At 45.9% G+C, this 19,693-nt stretch overlaps 1 protein-coding gene across 20 annotated transcripts in view; it reads right to left on the reverse strand.

The window, feature by feature from the left end:
• The window catches only part of SGMS1 (sphingomyelin synthase 1), a 265,936-nt gene that overhangs the window by 73,608 nt on the left and 172,635 nt on the right, over positions 1-19,693 (reverse strand). The window contains exon 1 of one of the 20 annotated variants that reach the window (XM_064594562.1): positions 19,160-19,440. The exons of the other annotated variants lie outside the window; for them this stretch is intronic. The gene's annotated coding sequence lies outside the window, so the exon portion shown is untranslated. Of the gene's footprint in view, positions 1-19,159; positions 19,441-19,693 lie in introns of those variants that run through there. 20 annotated transcript variants of the gene reach the window in all.

A 19,693-nucleotide genomic window follows, 5' to 3' on the forward strand; every position in this document is an offset into this window, starting at 1 on the left:
TTTTCAAAAGACAGCATGTAACATGAGAAAACACACTCACAACACATATGAAATAGAACTAATTTCTCTAATTTAAAATGAGCTCACAGAAGTCGAGATGATAAAGACAAGACCCCTACAGGGAAGAAAAGGAGGGAAAAGAAAGTGGAGGGGGAGAGAGCACGAAGCCACGCACCGGAGCAGGCAACTTACAGAAAGAAACGCAACAGGTCAACGAACCTGTGAAAAGATCTGAAACCTGTAATTAAAGATCAACAAGTGAAAGCAAAGAGATAACATTTTTAAGTTAAGCAGATTGGCAAAAATGCCAAAGCCTGGTGATAGGACCGTGCTGGTGGGGCTGTGGGAAAGGGACAACCTTGGAAAAGAAAATCCATCTGTGTAACCTTTCTGGAGTGCAATTTGGTAATGTCTGTCAAAGTTTACAATGCATTTATCATCTGACCTCGCAATCTCACCGCTGGGGATTTAATCTACAGATACATCAACAAGATGTTTATTTACAAAAAGGCAGACGGTAGTAACTCCAACAGCTAACCACAACTCCTCCCCACAAACACTTGGCAATTACTAAAACATCCAGCGATAAGGCACAGGTAAAATCAGTCACTGCACTTCTATATCCTGAAATACCGTATCAAAGAGAATAAGGCAGATCTGTGTGTCGAGGGACAAGATCTCTAAAAATATAACAGGAAAAGGACAAAAAAAAAAAGCCTACAGAAAAATATGTATATTTAATCCCTTTATTAAACAACATAAAAAGCAGAGAGCCACAGATGCAGATATGTGCCAAAAACATTTTCTTCCCTGGGAGAAATCACAAGAAATGTAATGATAGTTCTATTTGAAGGGAGCCTTTTACTCCCCTTTCTGTATCTTGTGATACCATTTGCATGTTAACCACATACATGCATGCCTTTTATCTTCAATGTCATCAGGTGTTACCCAAATGCAAAATCATGGACAATTATCTTCTCTCTCTTAGCACTCTGTTTTTCAACAGAATTTAAAAAACAAAACAAAACAAAACAAAACACAGAAAACTTCAAGTGTCTATAGGCCTTAACACCTGAACCTCCCAAAATAAATTTAATGAGTTAAAGGCTTTTTAGGAGAGTTTTGAGGGAGAAAAACAGAACAAAATGTGAAACGAAACACAGGCGGCATCACAGAGACAGCTCAACAGCAACAAGGACAAGGCTGAGTACTTCTCGCTTTCTAACGTTTTCAACTAAATCAGAAACTATGCATGGCATGGAATTAGGGGGCAAGAAGTCACAAGCAAAATCCAGCAGTTCAAAGCTGTTACGTAGGAAACAATCTTGAGGGAAAATGTTTAAAGAGAGTGATTCTAAAAAAAAATAAATAAATAAATAAAAAAAAAAGAGAGTGATTCTTCCAGATTCACAAGGAAGCAGTAAAGAAATGCAGTAGTAACTAAATAAAAACCCACTGCAGACAAATAAAACCAGAGCCCTACAGTATGTCAGGAAGGCCTCTGGCAAATGTTCATAAAGCCTAAGAGAGACAATCTCGGATTGAACTACTTCACATGCAAGTACAAGTCTAGGTTGTAGCCACTGTCTTCACAGGCGTTCAACAACCAGCCTTGGATGTGATCCGGCTGGATGGCGCTTCATAAATGTGGCATCAATTCCTGACCCTCCGTGTACTTACCCGAGGTTTAAGAGGCAAACAATAGAAAATTAAAGCAGCATAATCCTCACCAGGCCCGGAGTGGTAAATCACAGAGGTAACAGGCTATCAATCCACACACGGTCAGGGGTAGAGCGGCAAGGGGAGGATGTGAACCCACCCAAACATGTATATGTATCATGTCCAATTGCCTGGTTGAACAAAAGAAAAATAAAGGCTCTGAAAAAAAAGGGGAGTTCTTTTCTCTCTGTGTCCATGTATCCATTTAGTGCCTCTCGGCTACAAATGCACCCTTTATTGCCTGACCCACAAAACTGGACCTGGGTCCCCTAAACTGGTGTTCCACTTGCTGGCTAGTTTTGTCAGAAGGAATTTTCTGGAAAGACACTGCAGTGCAGAAGGAAGGAGCTGAGCGTCCGGGTTCTGGGGCAGCACCTGCCTCCAACAGCTTTGCAGTGGGGTGTCTCCAGCTGGACATCTCTCCGTGGACCGCGCTCCCCTGCACCCAGCAACTTCTGTGCACACAGCGGGTCACAGCCACATCCTCTCCAACATAGCCGGGTCTGGATCTGGATCCAGCTCTCAGAGGGCCATGAGGTGTGGCCTCTTCCTTCAAGGGTCCTTCCCTGTTCCCTAGGATCCATTATTTCTATACCCTAGAGAGTTCGGTTTACTTTTTATTAGCTAATCCATCTTCACTCCAACCCCTTGTTATAGCTAATCACTCTTTTTAATTTTTTTTTATAATGTGTGTGTGTGTGTGTGTGTGAGAGAGAGAGAGAGAGAGAGATTGGCCTGCTTTTTCCATTTGGTGGTTATTTTGAGGTTTTTCTTTTTTTAATTTTTCAGTTCAACTGCTAATGGCAAATATTATGGCTAATCTCCCACAGTTCTTATTGTGCCAGTATTTTTAATTTTTCCCCTATGTTTTCTTTTTCCTATTTTCTTTCATTTTTTACTGAAGTATAATGAACCTACAGGGTTACACTAGTTTGGGATGAGTCAACGACTCTATACATTACTCAGTGCTCACCACAGTAAGTGTATTCTTAATCCCCTTCGTCTGTTCCATTGATTTCATCTGTTACAGCTAATAATTCTTAAACCATTCCCTGCTCAAACTTCATCCCTGTTCGAACTCCTGTCTGGCTTCTGCTCCCGGATGGCCCCGACTCTGGGGGCATGATACGCCTCCTTTACCTCCCAGCACTCCTGCCGTAGGTCCCGCGGCAAACTACGCAAGTAAAAGAAAGAGCAAGAATCGTTCCCGTTCTGTGCCGAGCTGCATGGCCCCGTGCCACCTCAGCTCTCTTATCCTCAGTCGGCTCACCTCTCAAAACTAATGGTAATGATGGGCCACCGTGCTCCTGACGGTGTGAAGTGGGGAGGATTTAGCGAAGCTGGGACGGGCACAGCATGAACCCAGTACCCAGCACATCTTACCTGACTTTAAACATGCCTTGGCCTCTGCCATCTGACGCCTAGAGAGCCACCACCCAGACCTGCCGACTCCTCCATGCTCCAAGGATCGAGAAAGATGAACAGTTCAGAAAACAAACACAGCGAAAAAGAGGGAAACAAAACCCCGTGTACCTATCCCTTACCTTTCACAGTAAGTAATCTTCACAGTAGAATTCTAAGTAACAGTCATGTATAAAAAGGGCTGAATTTAAGAAGTGCCATGATTTTTCAACTGTATTAAAACTGTTCTCATACTGAAGTCGTGTCTGCCTTCTGGTCTTCGGGAGGGACTCAAGGAACCCCGGAGTGCCAGAGCGTCTCAGGCCCCAGGTCCTCACGGGGGTTCTGAGCTGGGACTGGAATGATCCTGTGGCCTCCCTCCCATTCTCCAGCAAGCCCTCCCCACCCTATGGCCCCTGACAGAGGTGTCCTTGAAGATGGGGTTCATTCCACTGAAATGGACCCATGTGCTTGGCCTTGAGCTCCTTTGGGGCAAAGACCAGGTCATCCTCTTCGTCGGCTGTCTAGTCACTAAATGGAAGCAGCAGCAAATTTATTCATGACTGAGAACAGTAGTACCTGCCTCAGAAGGACAGAGATAAGGCCTGACCACACTGAGCAGCTCTCAGTAAATAGATACCCCTACAGGACATCAAATAGAGAACAAAATGCACAGGTTTAAATTAGAGATCTCTGCAATGATTTCATGCTATGAAAAATAACTGAATGCCTTAAATTATGACTGCTCATCATTTGCTCATTTTACTTGGTGAACAGGTATTTACTGAATGCCTACTCTCTGCTAGATGCAAATTTACCGTTATCATAAGCCATCATGAGTCAGGATGGTGGTGGGCTCAGGGTAGAAAATATGAACCTGAAACTGAATTTAAAAATCTCTACGAGATTTCAGTAAATTTAGGAAATACTGGGAGCAAAAAGTCTATGATCCAAAGTTGATGGCATATCAGGAATTGGTTTATTTTCAATTTCTGTACAGTCAAGATATAAAATTTTCAGTTGGATATTCTTTTCAGAGCCTTCTCCTTCTCCCTCATTTTGGCCAAAATGACAAACCCCACGGATGACAGAACTCATGAGAACTGAACTAGTGCAAAATGGTTATTCATCGAACCCTAGGCGAACTCCTCCAGAATATCCCTTTGCCAATTCCCCAGCTGCAAGCTCTTCTACCTCCCACTCATCCTTGCTCTGGTACAGCGACTTCCAAGATTCTTCACCTTCCCTGCCCACTTGGAGAGAGGACTGGCTTCTATCTTTGTAGTTTGGTGGCCACAAACGTATTCTTTAAAAAAAAACATGAAAAGTTTGACATTGAGGGGAAAGATGGCCACAGAGAAGGAGGACCCTAGTCTCCTCTTGTCCCATGAACACAACTAGATAACTATCAAATCATCCTACAAACCCCAGAAATCAACCTGAAGACTGGCAAAACAAAATACCACGACTGAAGGTGGAAAAAAGGCTACATCAAAGTTTAGGGGAGACACGGATCGCAGATGCTACAGAAAGGAGGGGAGCCATGGTCATGGAGAACAGCCAGAGAGCACACAGCAGAATGAACAAGGAGAATGTTTCCCCATAGCCACTGGCTTGGAAAATGAGAGGGGCTGAATTTCATGACTTTTAGCAACAAGCAGGGCTTAAAGCCTGGAGTTTTAAAGGTCAGCAGGCTTGGCTGGGATAGAGCCTGGAAGGTACTGCACTGCTCCTGGAGAGAAAGCAGGCAAACAACCTGGGGGGCAGACGGCATGGAAACAGCATCTCAAGAGTGCCTGGGGCACACAGGAGGGAGATTATTCACTCTTCTCCGTATGGATCCCTGAGAGGCAGCCTTCAGGGAGGGAGACACCTCTCCAGGAACAAAGAAGCTGGCTAAGGCCATTTCCCTACTCAAGCCCTCAGCATAAACACAGGGCCACTTAAGAGAAGCAACACAGTGCTAACACAGGCTGCTTAACCTGCTTACACCGAGTCCCACTCCCCTGTGCTCTGGTGGGACTGCTCTTCTCAGTCAGGCTTGCCTCAGACCCAGCATGTTGGGTCCTTCGCACAGAAGACCAGCACAAACCACTGCCCATACCACGTCTCCTGACCAGAGAGTTCTGCATAGCCCCAGTTCCAGTGGAGGTGGTGTCAGGGCTCATTTCACAAGCAAACCAGAGCACTCCCAGCTAAAACTCGCCACATTCAGGCCAGGGACCAAATACTGCCCACAAAGGCAAGGGGTCTCTGCAGACAACTGGCCTGAAGGATAGAGCAGCCAAAACACAGCAGCAGAACACACGCGGCACACACCTGAGACACTGCCAGAAGTGCCAGGCCCCGGGCACTACACGACCTCTTCTTTATAAGGCCATCACTTTCACAAGCAGGAGACACAACAGGCTTTCCTTTTTTTTTTTTAAAAAAAAAAGATTTTATTTATTTATTTGACAGAGAGAGAGACAGCGAGAGAGGGAACACAAGCAGTGGGAGTGGGAGAGGGAGAAGCAAGCCTCCCACTGAGCAGGGAGCCCGATGTGGGGCTCGATCCCAGGACCCTGGGATCATGACGTGAGCCAAAGGCAAACGCCTAACGACTGAGCCACCCAGGCGCCCCACAACAGGCTTTTCTAACACACAGAAAGCAGAGACTTAGACAAAATGCCAAGACAGAGGAATTTATCCCAAATGAAAGGACAAGATGAGACTACAGCCAGACGTCTAAGTGAAACAGACATAAGTAACATGCCTGATGGAGAATTTAAAGGAATGATCATAAAGATACTCACTGGGCTTGAGAAAAGACATCAGTGAGACCATTACCACAGAGATAAAAGAGTTAAAAAAGACTTAATCAGAGATGAAGAATAAATACAATAAAGGAGATTGGATCTCCTTAATGCAATGAACAGCAGTCTGGAAAAAGCAGAGGAACAAATCAGTGTCTTAGAAGACAAAATAATGGAAACTAATGAAACTGAACAAAAGAGAGAAAGAAGAATTACAGAACATGAGAACAGACTTAGGGAACTCAGTGACCCCATCAAACATACTAACATTCGTATTATAGGAGTCCCAGAAGAAGAAGAGAGAGAAAAGGGGGCAGAAAATTTATTTGAGATCATAGCTGAAAAACCAAATATATAAAACAATTAATGACAAACATAAAGGGAATAATCAATAGTATAATAGTAGAGGAACTTAACTCCCCCCTTACAGCAATGGACAAATCATCTAAACAGAAAATCAACAAGGAGACAATGGCTTTGAATGACACACTGGACCAGATGGACTTACCAGATATATTCAGAACATTCCCTCCTAAAACAGCACAATACACATTCTTTTCAAGTGCACATGGAACGTTCTCCAGAAGAGATCACATATTAGGCCACAAAACAGGCCTCAACAAATTTAAGAACAGCCAAGTTATATAATGCATCTTTTCTGACCACAGTGCTATGAAACTTGAAGTCAACCACAAGAAAAAATCTGGAAGGACCACAAATACGTGGAGGAAAAATAACATGCTACTAAACAATGAATGGGTCAACGAGAAAATTAAAGAAGAAATTTTAAAAAATACATGGAAAAAAATTAAAATACACAGTCCAAAACCTGTGGGATACAGCAAAAGCAGTTCTAAGAGAGAAGCATACAGCAATACAGGCCTACCCCAAGAAGCAAGAAAAATCTCAAATAAACAACCTAACTTTATACTGAAAAGAGCTAGAAAAAGAACAACAAAGCCTAAAGCTAGCAGAAGGAAGGAAATAATAATGATTACAGCAGAAATAAATGATACAGAACCTAAAAAGCAATAGAACAGATCGATGAAACCAGGAACTGGTTCTTTGAAAAAATTAATAAAACTGATAAGATTTCAACAAGACTTATCAAAAAGAAAAGAAAAAGGACCCAAATAACTAAAATCACAAATGAGAGAGGAAAAATAACAACCAATACCACAGAAATACAAACATTTATAAGAGATTATTAAGAAAAACTCCATGCCAACAGACTGGACCACCTGGAAGACATGAATAAATTCCTGAAACATATAAATTCCCAAAACTCAAACAGGAAGAAACAGAAAATTAGAACAGACTGATTATCAGCAATGAAATGGAATCACTAATCAAAAAACTCCCAACAAAGAAAAGTCCAGAACCAGACAGCTTCACGTGCAAATTTAAAGAAGAGTTAATACTTATTCTTCTCAAACTATTCCAAAAGTAGAAAAGGAAGGAAAACTTCCAAATTCATTCTATGAGGCCAGCATGATCCTGATACTAAAACCAGAGAAAGACACCACCAAAACAGAGAACTACGGCCAATATCTTCGACGAACATAGATGAAAAAGTCCTCAACAAAATACCAGCAAACAAAAGCCAACAATACATTAAAAAATCATTCACCACAATCACATGGGATTTATTCCTGGGCTGCAAGGGTGGCTCAATATTCACAAATCAATCAACATGATACATCACATTAAAAAGAGAAAGGATAAAAAAAAAAAAGAGAGAGAAAGGATAAGAACCATGTGATCTTTTCAATAGACACAGAAAAAGCATCTGACAAAGTACAACATCCATTCATGATAAAAAACGCTCAATAAAGTAGGTTTAGAGGGAACATACCTCAAGATAATAAAGGCCATATGTGGAAAAAAAACACAGCTAACATCATCCGAAATGGGGAAAATTTGAGAGCTTTTCCTTTACAGTCAACAAGACAGGGACGTCCACCCTCACCACTTTTATTCAACATAGCACTGGAAGTCCTAGGCACAGCAAGCAGACAACAAAAAGAAATAAAAGGCATCCAAATCAGCAAGGAAAGAGTAAAGTTTTTACTACTTGCAGACGACATGACACTATATATAGAAAACCCAGAAGACTCCACTAAAAAAATACTAGAACTTATAAATAAATTCAGAAAAGTCACAGGGTACAAAACCAATGTTCAGAAATCTGTTGCCTTCCTATACAGTAATAATGAAGTAGCAGATAGAGAAATTAAGAAAACAATCCCATTTACAATTACACCAAAAATAGTAACATACCTAGAAATATAACCAACGAGATGAAAGATCTGTACTCCGAAACTATAAAACACCAATGGAAGAAAGTGAAGATGACACAAAGAAATGGAAAAAATCCATGCTCGTGGATTACTACCCAAAGCAATCTACACATTTAATGCAATCCCTACCAAAATACCAATAGCAGTTTTCACAGAACTAGAACAAACAATCCTAAGATTTGTATGGAACCACAAAAGACCCTGAATAGTCAAAGCAATCTTGAAAAAGAAAAGCTGGCTGCAGGCATCACAATTCTAAACTTCAAGTTATATTACAAAGCTGTCATCATCAAAACAGGCACAAAAACAGATCAATGGAACAGAATAGAAAACCCAGAAATAAACCCACAATTACATGGTCAACTCATCTTCGACAAAGCAGGAAAGAATATCCAATGGGAAAAGGACAGTTTCTTAAACAAATGGTGTTGGGAAAACTGGACAGCCACATGCAGAACAATTAACCTGGACCACTCTTTCACCATACACAAAAACTGTTTCACCATAAACTCAAAATGGATTAAAGACCTAAATGTGACACAGGAAACCACAAAAGTCCCTGAAGAAAGCATAGGCAGTAATTTCTGACATTATCCATAGCAACTTTTTTCTAAATATGTCCCCTGAGGCAAGGGATACAAAAGCAAGAATAAACTACTGGGACTTTATCAAAATAAAAAGTTTCTGCACGGTGAAGGAAACAATCAACAAAACTAAAAGGCTACCCACTAAATGGGAGAAGGTATTTGCAAATGACATCCAAAAAAGGGTTAGTATCCAAAATACATAAAGAACTTATAAAACTCAACACCCCAAAAACGAATAATCCAATTAAAAGATGAGAAGACATGAATAGACATTTCTCCAAAGAAGACATACAATTGGCTAAAAGACACATGAAAAGATGCTCAACATCACTCATCAGGGAAATACAAATCAAAACCACAATGAGCTATCACCTCACACCTGTCAGAATGGCTAAAATCAACATTATTAACAACAGGTGTTGGTGAGGATGTGGAGAAAGGGCAACCCTCTTGCACCGTGGGTGGGAATGCAAACAGGTGTAGCCACTGTGGAAAACAGTATGGAGGGTCCTCAAAAAGTTAAAAATAGAACTTCCCTTTGATCCAGCAATTGCACTACTAGGTATTTACCCAAAGAATACAAAAATACTAAGTCATAGGGATACATGCACCCTGATGTTTATAGCAGCATTATTTACAAGAGCCAAGATATGGAAGCAGCCCAAGTGTCCACAGACAGATGAATGGATAAAGAAAATGTGGTGTATATTCAATGGAATATTATTCAGCTGTAAAAAAAAAGAATGAAATCTTGCCATTTGCAAGGACATAGATGAGTCTAGAGAGCATAACACTAAGCAAAATAAGTCAGTCAAAGACAAATACCTTATGATTTCAGTCATGTGTGGAATTTAAGAACAAAATGAAAGAGCAAAGGTTAAAAAGAAAGAGAGGCAAATCAAGAAACAGACTTTTACCAGAGACAACACACTGATGGTGACCAGAGGGTAGGTGGGTGGGGTGATGGATTAAACAGGTGCTGGGGATGAAGGAGCGCACCTGTTGTAATGAGCACGGGTGATACACAGAAGTGCTGAAACACTATAGTGTACGTCTGACATTAATACTACACCGTATGTTAACTAAGTGGAATTTAAATGAGAACTTAAAAAAAAAAAAAAATAGAAAGTTCTCTGTTAAAAAACCTTCCAAACAACACACTTCATCGAATTTTCAACCAATTTGTTAAAGACTTACAAACCCACCCAGTATGGGCCAGGGGGTTGGAATACCACGATGCGTGTGACCCAGTTCCTGCCCCCCAAGGCGTTCAGAGTCCACGTCCAGAGAAACCGAGTTAATGCCACTTGCCCAGTGATATGTGAAAAGGTGCTTGACTGTGCATGCCCCGAAGGAGGGTGGCATTAGGAGTTTACCCTACACTTAAGAGGTGCTCAGCTCACAGACACGGAGCTGTGTCAGTCTTGAGCCTGTTGGCCCACAGACCCGGCCCTTCCTGTCCCCGACTGCTGGCTTCAACCCCAGGGAAGGGCCGTGGGGCAGCTGACCAATGGGAGGCACAAAGAATGGAGAAGCTGCCAGGAGCACGTCTCGCCTCCCTCTCCGCGGACCCCTCTGGATCTCCTCTGTGGCTTCAGCCCGGGTCCGCCCCTGAGCGCCAATCGCAGGCCCCCCCATCGGTTCCTCCAGCCCAAGGCCACAAGGACCCGATGCTGTGTGACCCCCAGGCTTCTTCCGTGTGCTGCTAGCCTCCGCTGGGGAAGCCACTTCACCGAACTCCCTCTATTTGCAGACTTCAAGCCCTGACCAACCGGTTACCCTGCACCTCCCCCCCCCGCCCCCCGCTGGCTAATGATTCTCTGGCTGCTCTCTGCTACAATCCCAACTTTAAAATGGAAGAAACCTCAGATTTTCAGTAACATACCTTCATTTGGCCTAAAAGAGTCAACCTTCAGCCCTGGAAATGTTCTGGTTTACACAGAATTCCTTGAAAGCAGATCCAATGCCTTCCTACCTATTTTCTTTAAGGCTGCCTCATCTTCCCGGGAATCAGATGATGGAAATGTTCTGGGTCTGCTCTGCCCAACACGGGAGCCACGAGGCTTGCACTTGAATGCAATGAGTGCAAGTAAGAAACAGAATTTTTCATTTTATTTCACTTTCATCTAATGTAAGTGTCCACATGTGGCCAGCGGCTAGGGTACAGGGCAGCCCGGTGCAGCCCGTCGTCATCCCCACTGCGGGGAAGGACTGGTGTTGCTGGTTTTGTGTGCTTTGGGTGGCAGGTGGAGAGAGAAGCAAAGCAAAAGCATGAGCCCCTTGAACTGATTCTATTCCCAGTTTAAAAATACAGCAACTCCCGGCCCCCCGACCCCACCCACACGGACCCACAATTCGCTCAGATAATTTGGTTAACACATTTTCAGAGACGAAAGCTCCCTGGAACACAGTGGCAGCAGAAGAAGGAAGTCTGGAGGACATGGGGCCGCTGAGGAGAGGCCTGGAGTAGAACACAGGGCCAGGGAGGGGAGGAGCTCTCCGTGCAGAGGGAGAAGGGGAGATTTCTTGCTGTTTTCCGTGTTCCCTAACCCAGTGGGCAGAAGGCCTGCCGCTTCCCTGGGGCAGTGCCCCAGCCCTGCTCCCTTCCCAGGAGGAGTCCCTGCAGTCTTCCTGGGATGAGGTGGTTTTCCTAAGACATTCTTCTGGCCCTCCTAGCATTGGGGACACTGTAAAAGTGTGAAAGGCAGTCCCCTCAGTCTGGACTGGTGATGACTAGTCTCTGGGCTGGACATGTTGAATTTCCACATCTCTGCCTTTGACAGGGACATGATCAAAGTAAACGACAGCAGGCTCCTGACTCTCCTGACAATTTTGCTCCTGGACGTAAAGGCTAAGGATTTAAGGCGGCGACTGTCCCAGGACTGGTATTTCTCCCACATATGTGCAACAGTACAAACACCAATTACTGTCAGCAACAGTTAATTGCGGGAAAAGTTTCAGTACATCGGTGTGAATATACGAATATTAAAAGGACAGTCTTATACGAATACATTTTAAAAGTACCACAACTTCCGGAACCCAAATGCCCAAAAGACTGGGGCATATTATCTCGATAGCCAAATAAAAGTAGACTTCTTTTATTCTAAACTTTATTTACTTTTATCTATTTAAAATTTGTAAGAATCTTAGCAACGCAAAACCACAGTGGAAACAGTTCAGTGAAATTCTGGCTAAGAGCTGCTTTGACTGGGGACTTCTCCAGGGGTCTGGTAATCTGTGCAATTTAAACAAGAAACACAGGATATGCTAAGCAGCAGAGTAGGAATGAGTTCGTTTACATTGTAACCATAACAGCGGACTCTGGTTTGCTTTCCTCATGCTCACATGAGTCACTCCCACACCAGAACACCACATTTCCAGCATGAATAAGCACTCAGTTATGCTCATTTCTCTTCTCTACATTTTCTAAGAAGCAAAGGAAAGTACTAGCCTTACGACAATCATCACACTCTTATGTTACCAGTCACAGAGAAAAGGGCACTCAGGGTGAAGACAAGTGCCACTGGGAAGGAAGCTGGTGCTTCCAGCCCACTGTCACCTGGCGGGGGCTCGCCAGTCTGGCCCCTTAACCTTGCGATTCATAAATAAGTTGATCAGATGATCAGGAGGCGGGACCTGCCAACCACGCTCATGGGGACATTAAAATAAAAATGCCAATTTAACACCTTGCTGTGGGAAATGTGATCCATCACATTAGACTGGATGCTGGAATCTGCCGATCACAATTCACAAGGGGCCCAGAGAGCAATCACAAGAACGCACAGCGGGCATGGGACAGAGATATGCGGTGTCCCTGCGTGGTCCGATACCACACGGTGAGGTCGGGCTGGGCTCCGCGGTGTTCAGTGTCTAGGGCAAGGCAGAGTCAGGTTTGGAACCCAAAGGTCTGATCTCAAAAGCTCACAGATGGCCCCAGCCCAGGGACAGGGTTCCCCCGAGAGACCGGAGCTGGCGTCTTCTAGAAGCAGGGCACCCTCCCCGAAGACAGGCCAGGCTGGCCCTGCCAACTCACTCTCCCGCCCCGGTTACACGCTCCACATCTGCGAACTCATCTCCAAACGCCCTTTCCCACTAAGGACTACCTGAACCAAGTGCTAATTCTGCCCGAGGAGCCAGGAGTCTCTGCACTGCCTCGGTCCCTCCGGGAAGGGGGAGGGACCTCTTTTAAAAGGGACAAACTATACCCACAAGGAATATTTATTAGCACATCAAAGAATTCATGAAACACCAAGTTTAAACTCTTCAAACTAAAAACACAAGCTCACAGACACGGGTAATGAGGTATACTGTCCCATTCTACTGTGACATTTTAAATTTCCTTCTGTGTCTAAAATGCGTTTGGGCCTTTCAGCGGGACTCTACTTTCAAAATGCAAAGAAATCTATCTTAACATCTGTTGACTCAGCACAAGTCTAGAACTTGGGATTTTGGTAGCAAACGGTGCAGAACTCCACTGGGTGGATGCCCGGGGGCCTTGCAAATACACACAGTCTTCAAGCACCTTCAACACCCAGGTAGCAGTTCGTGGAATTTCTAGCCTCATCCACATCTGGGAAAGCAAAGTGATGGGGCTGAGCCCAGAGGGGAGAAATCACCTAATCGGGCTTCAAGAACTATGCTCACTGGGACCACCTAAATTGTAATTGGTCTATCATCTCTTTTTCTGCTAGTAACCTGACGTCTGGCTTGGCTCGATTATCAAACTCTTGCCTTCTGAGCCCACAGAGCTCTGCAACTCCGTGTACCCAGTTCAGGATTCTCTGTTAGAACCACCGAGTGTTTGTCAGTCCTGCTTTAAACCCAGCGACCCTGGGGCAGCGTGAGACCAGGAGAGTCCAGAACATCGCCTTCTATTTCTGTACAATCGGGAGGGTTAAAGTAAGCCTGAAGGTTGGCTTCAGGAAGGCCTCCAAGCACCGCATGAAGGGTTGGTCTGTGTGACAAAGTTCACAGAATGGGTTTTGATGCCTAAGTCATTCTGAGTCCACCCAGACTGTGGCTACAGTGGTCTACGGGGCGGGGGTCTCTCCACTGCTCCAGCAGGACGGCTTTCCAGATACCCAGAGAGAGGCAAGCTGCTGGAGGTGGCACACTGACACCTGCCCCACGTGAGGGTCACGTCCCGTGTGCTAGATTTCAACAAGTCCGTCCAATTGCAGCAGGGAACCGGAGCGAGATAATGAAATTTCTTTAAAAATTCACAAACTAACTTCAATCCTCCAACCTGATGAAGAGCCTCTTTCTAAGCCAGGGAGCTTTCCACGACTGCGCCGAAGACAAACAGGGCTGCAGAAAGCTCTCCCTTACAAAGGAGATGGCAGGTGCGTTGTACCCACAGTGGGCAAGGTGGCGATCTTTCCACCCAAGGCTCATCTCAAAAATCACCCTGCAGTCAAATGCATGAACTGTCAGCTGATCTCATGGATATGCCACGGGCTGCCACGATGGCAGGAGAACAGTGGGACTCGTGGATGGCCTCCAGACTCCCAGTTCCATGGCCGGTCCACCTGTGGGGGTGGCAGGAAGACCGATCACATGAAACGTCTGCTTCATCTTTGGTGGGGAGGCTGAGTGGGGACAGGAAGTCAGTAAGAGTGCAAAGGTGACACACGTGTGTATACGTGGCTGGGTGTGTGGCTTGTATCTTAAGGCACTAGACAATATATTAAGAAAGCATCAAGCATGTCAAGAGTAGGATGAAGAAATGGAGTTGACTGCACTGCTTAAGAGAAACGTTCCAAATGTTTACGGTGGAGCAATTCACAAACACAGAACCGATCCTCTTGGCTAGTTCCAGCCCCGCGTGCGGTAGAGGACTCTAGCTCCTTCCCCGCAGGGCCGCAGCGAACACTGCCAAAGACGGAACCTCTCCGAACTTCTGGCCACAGGAACCCTTCTAGGTTTTTATCTTTTAACTATTAGAAATCCACTTTCTTTATTCGTCCTCTTTCCAAGTCATCCATTTTAACAAGCAGAGGCTAACCCCACTGCCAAAAAAAACCAAAAGTGAATGTGAAAAACAATGGCTCACTCCTGTGCCTAAGAACTGTGCCGAGAGCTTTCCAAAGGTGCCCTGTTGATTCCTGCAACTCTTATGAAACAGGGACTGGGTTCTCCCAGATACAGAAACTTGCCCCAAATCACAAAGCAGGTTAAATCAGTGCAGCTGAGAAGCAAGCAAGGCTTCTCTAACTCTCTCGAAGCACCGCGCTATCTTCCTCCAGGGAACAGGGCAAATGCCATCTTACTGGGCTGCTGCTGATAAAACGTCTACGCTGCGTGCATCTGCACACTCCAGAACACATTAATTCCCAAAGGCCCTTTCGTAAACCTACTTCTAAAGCGACTCTGGGATATTGCTAAAGCAAAGAGGGGTATTCACATTTCACACATAGAAACCCATGAATGAGGTTCCTCAACCTTAGTGCCACTGACATGTGGATGGGACAATTCGAGTTGAGGGGCCTGTCCTACGCACGGCAGCAGGCTGGCGGTACCCCTGGCCTCACCGCCCGTCCGGCACCCCATGAGAACCACTGAGTTTAGCTAAGTGCCTAAGATCACATCACTGGTTCAAGATTATACCCATAGGAAGAAAGAGCTCCTCTAAATCCTCGTTTGACGGAGACTTCTAGGACACCAAGCTACAGCTCCTGAAGAGAAAGCACTTGTTAGACCAGATAAAATGTGCCAGACTGAGAATGTGACGAGCTCTACCCCAACTGGGCAGGAGGCAAGTCCCATTCCCCCAGCTGTCACACGAGGCTGGACATCCCCAGGGTTGTCAACCTCTGTTCAAAGTTTCTAGACCGTCGCCCAAACCGGAGTACCCTGCTCTGGGCCCACACCAACACACAAACTGAGAAATGTACACAGCATTGCCCAAAGTAGGACGAGCACGAGCATCAACAGAAGACCCACATCCAACATCCAACAAGCACAATTTACCACCGGGCTCAGTTGTTTAAGCACTTCACATGGATTATCAATCTAATTTAATCCTTCAACATCAACAACCCTACGAAAGAGGTAGTATTATCCACATTTTATGAATGAAGAGACTGGAGACAGAGAGCCCTCAAACAACCTGCCCAAGGTCAGGCCACAGTCCCTGTTTTGTTTTGTTTTTTTTAAGATTTTATTTATTTGAGAGAGCGAGCAGGAATGGGGGGAGGGGCTGAGGGACAAGCAGACTCCCCAGTGAGCACCGAGACCATGACCTGAGCCCAAGATGCACTTAACCGCCTGAGCCACCCAGGCTCCCCCAGAGTCCCTGTTCTTAACCATTATCTCCAGTGCCCCAGAGAACTGAGGGGCTGTCGCCTCCCTGGTGCTGAACAGTCCACCTCTACTTAGTGAAAGACCTTTTCCTCCAGCTGTATCAACTGCCCCCACTGTTGGCACCTAGCTCGGTCTGACATCACCCTACTGGCCATCCCTCCTGGGGATGGCAAAACGCAAACCCACTTATATCTATACTGCTGTCCAATCTACACATGTCCACCTCGAGTAAAGAACATGTAGCACTTTGTTAAACGTCCGGCTGAAGCAGGCCTGTCAGCATGCATGACAAAGTTGATGTACCTGTCCAGTAACTACCAAGAAAGAAATAAGGCCAGATGGAGAGGAGTGATGCTGGACATGGGTCATCACCCTTCTCTCTAAATCTGTCCCCATCCACCTTTTCAAAAATGTCATTTACAATTCTGCTAGATACCAACATAAGCCCTGAATACCAAGTTTCCAGAATTTACCATGTCCCCAGTTTTGAAAAATCAAGCTGCCTGGCATACTTCCTCCTTTCCACGATTTTCACAAGATTACCCCCCAAGTGGTTTTATCATCACACTGGCATGTGCTTTCAACATCCTCAAGAACTCAAGTCACTTAACGCAGCTAGGACTCAGAGAGCTCTGGAGGAGCCGCGGCATCCTTAGCTTGCTTTACAAAGGGGGTGGGTGTTCTGTGTCAAATAGATGGCGACAGTGATGAGGTGGGGGTGGGAGCGACACCTGGCTCTGGGGTCTGGCACAGATGCCGTAGCTCACGGCCTTCCAAGACAAGTGACACTGTTCTCTTTCTCAGAAGCCGGCCCAGCAGATGCACCCTCGCCGTAGCGGCTGCCCCTGGCGAGACACACTAACGAGAAGAGTTCCAGCACTCACACAGTGTGCCGTTCGTGACCTCACCATTCTTAGCAAACAGGTTCAACACTAACCTAAGTGCCAAAAAACAACTTAAAAGCATTTTGGGTAGCAGAGAAAATACTGCCGGTGCGCGCTCACAGATAGTGACCCTAGACTGCCGCGGCCCCAGCTGCTTACCGCCTGGGCTGCACCTGGTGCGTGAGGGGCACGAAGAATATGCAAGTCCAGAACTAAAAGGGCTTCAGGGGAAAAAAAGGAGAACAAAGTCAGCCCAAGTCTCTAATGGTGAGGCCGCCATGTGTGTTAACAGGCTCGTCAAGAACAGGGCTTGCTTAGTTAATATTTGAAAACCAGGAGCTCCCAGAGTAAATGCACCATTCCTTGAACTTTGATATTTTGGCACTGGGGCAACGAGGAGCTTTTAAAATCTCACCAAAAAAAATCTGCTTTGAACGAAGAAACTCCTCTGGATTATCTTGCGCAGAAAAATTAACGCTATGTTAGAAGCAACTGGAGCTGCATGGGAAAAATTACAAATCTTAAATGCTACCTTCCGGTGTAATTATATAACCTTGCCAAAGCTGCTTCTTAAACTATAAAACAAAGACAGTAATACCGCTCTCTCTCAGCATCATTGTACAAATTAAACGAGGTAGTGGGTGCAAAGCATCTCGCTGCCTGATAATAAGCAGGTCCTTAAATGTTCAGCTCTGTCACAAGACTAGGTAAAAGTCAAATCAAAAATCTAAATTTAATCACCCCTTTAGATTTTAGACATCTTAGAGATTTAACGAAGTATCTTCCCCTTCTCACCATCTGAGGGGGCGCTTTTCCAACTACCCCAGCGGACTTCAACATCACAGGCTGTTTCTCAAAAGAACTGGAATCCCCATCTCACACAGAGGCACTTGAGGCAAACTCAAAGCAGCTGAGCTGATCAAGCCTATGAACTTGGAAAGAGTGCTACTAGGAGCTCAACGTGTAACACATTAAAAATTCTACCCAATACTTTACTTAGTACATTTAGAAGGGATTTCCTTCTAGAGAAGTTTCCTTCATAGACTGAAAATGTCAGCTGCAAAGAACTTTACTCTTTAGTCTCTATCTTCACAAATGAAGTATAAGGATACCATTCATAACTTCGTAATTCATGGTGGTAACTTCATAATGCAATTTACAATTTTCCTGTCATCCTTTATGCTACCAGCATGTCTTCAGCCTGCCTTTCCAGTACAGCCAGTGTTTCTGATGGTGATACATGTCTGTTGCACTGTGTCCATCCTTAGTCAAACAGAATAATCACAAGATTCTGCTTCTCCTGTCCCTACACCTCCCTGTCCTCTTGCAAAAAACAAACAAACAAAAAACCATACAAATCTCTATGCGCTTGCTGAGTAGCTTCTTACATAGGAAGATTTTTTTAAAAAGATCCACGACGTTATTTCTATGTCAATTTTAAAGTGGCAAGGCAACCGGATTAAGAATGGAATGGAACTGGAGCTCAGGTCTCCCTATTCTTGCCCTTCTCTTGGGTGTAACTTCACAAGGGCACAGAGCAAACACAAACGGGGAAGGGAGAGCAAGTCCCATGCATTCTTATCAGGGTATTTATTTCCACAAATTCCACTGGAGCAACTACTGGCCACACTAAATAGAGAGCATAGCTGTGGAGTAAACATGCTCATTCCAAAAACACGAGGCGCACGTGCCTCCTTCTGGCCCCAGCACAGATCTCACTCACAGCAGCTCCCCGCCAGCCCAAGGAGTTAGCTCAAGGACCTCTGCGCCCCCCACCCCCCACCCCCCGACAGGGACTGGAGTCTGAGAGAGAACTTCCCCCAAAACTTAGTAACCTAACTGTAAATGCAATCCCACTCCCTCGAAAGCCTCCACTGGGCCTGTCCGGTAACCCCAGAGCGAAACCACCCCCTGCTCCTTGGTTCTCCGAAGCACCCCCACCACATTCGGGGCCTTCGCGGCCGCCCCCCCCCCCCCGAACCACCGTTTCAGCAAGGGCACGGCGAGAGTCCTCGCGCACTCGGCGACAGGGCGGCGTGGCCCGGCTGTGGCGCGGGGACCCGCGTTCCCGGGACAGCGCTGCAAGGCAGACAGGCCGGCGAGCGCGGGGCTGCAGCGCGCACCCCCGCGGGCGCCCCGGCCGGCCACCGGCCCAGAGCGCGCTCACTTACGTCTCTCCTCCCCCGAGGCAGTCGCGGCGGACGGACTTCCCCGGGCGCCGAGTGAGCGCGCGGCTCCGGCCGGGGGCGGGGCGGGGCGGCGGGGCGGCGGGGGGGCGCCCCGTTCCCGCGCCTCTCCCGCGGCCTGGCCGGCCGACGTGCACAGACACTCACACCCTCGCAGGGGCCGGGCGGGCAGCAGGCGCGCCGGCTCCGACCCCGGGGGCTCCGGCGGGCAGGCCGCGGGTGTGGCCGGGCAGCATTCGGTTTTTCGGAATGCAGGGTGTGGCCCTCTAACACAGCGAAAAAGAAATGAGTCAGCCCGTGCGATCCTAACCAATAAGCGTGTTCACTGTGGGCTAAGGCGGAACTCTCCTGCCTTGATTTGTATCAGCCTTTAAAAAAGAAGTTGTTTTGGTTTTTTTCCCAACTTCAGCCTTTAGCAACTTCTAAGAAAATGGTAGATGGCTCTTCAAAAACTCTTTCAAAACAAGAATTAAGCTTGTCATGACATACTGGATCCATGGATGTAGGTTAATTTCTGTT

The sequence above is a fragment of the Mirounga angustirostris genome, unplaced genomic scaffold, assembly GCF_029215605.1.
Source record: "Mirounga angustirostris isolate CCGP_5_RB_7025 unplaced genomic scaffold, mMirAng1.0.hap1 SCAF_6, whole genome shotgun sequence".
NCBI lineage: Eukaryota > Metazoa > Chordata > Mammalia > Carnivora > Phocidae > Mirounga > Mirounga angustirostris.